The sequence below is a fragment of the Chiloscyllium plagiosum genome, chromosome 30, assembly GCF_004010195.1.
Source record: "Chiloscyllium plagiosum isolate BGI_BamShark_2017 chromosome 30, ASM401019v2, whole genome shotgun sequence".
NCBI classification, from domain to species: Eukaryota; Metazoa; Chordata; class Chondrichthyes; order Orectolobiformes; family Hemiscylliidae; genus Chiloscyllium; species Chiloscyllium plagiosum.
The window spans coordinates 41,160,195-41,160,710 of NC_057739.1; positions in this window are offsets into that span (position 1 = coordinate 41,160,195).

The window sequence follows — 516 nt, forward strand, 5'->3', positions numbered from 1 at the left end:
GACACGATGGGACGTCCCGGTGTGTTGGTTTTGTGTACCTTTGGAAGGCAGTAAAAGTCACCTACACGAGGAGTACGTGGGATGAGGGCACGTAGGGAACTCTGAAGGACTGGATCCAAAGTTCTGATCAGTGTGTTTAATTCTCGGGTGTGTTCTTTGGTCGGATCAGCTGGTAGTTGCCTGTAGTGTTCCTGGTTGTTCAGTTGTCCGTACACTTCCTTGCAGTAATCTATTCTATTCTGAATGACAATGGCTCCCCCTTTTTCTGCTGGTTTGATGACAATGTTGTCATTGGTTTTGAGAGCCTGGATGGCATTGCGTTGTGAACAGGTGATGTTTTGCTCTACCTTGTGGGTGCGGCTGATGAATCTGGCATCTATATATTTCCTGACAGTTTGAGCATACATGTCAAGCCCAGGGCAGCGGCCCTCCGGTGAGGTCCATGTTGACACCTTCTTTGGTCGCTTCTCTACAGTTCTCTGTGATGACTGTTCTAGTTCATCAGTGGGCTCAGTG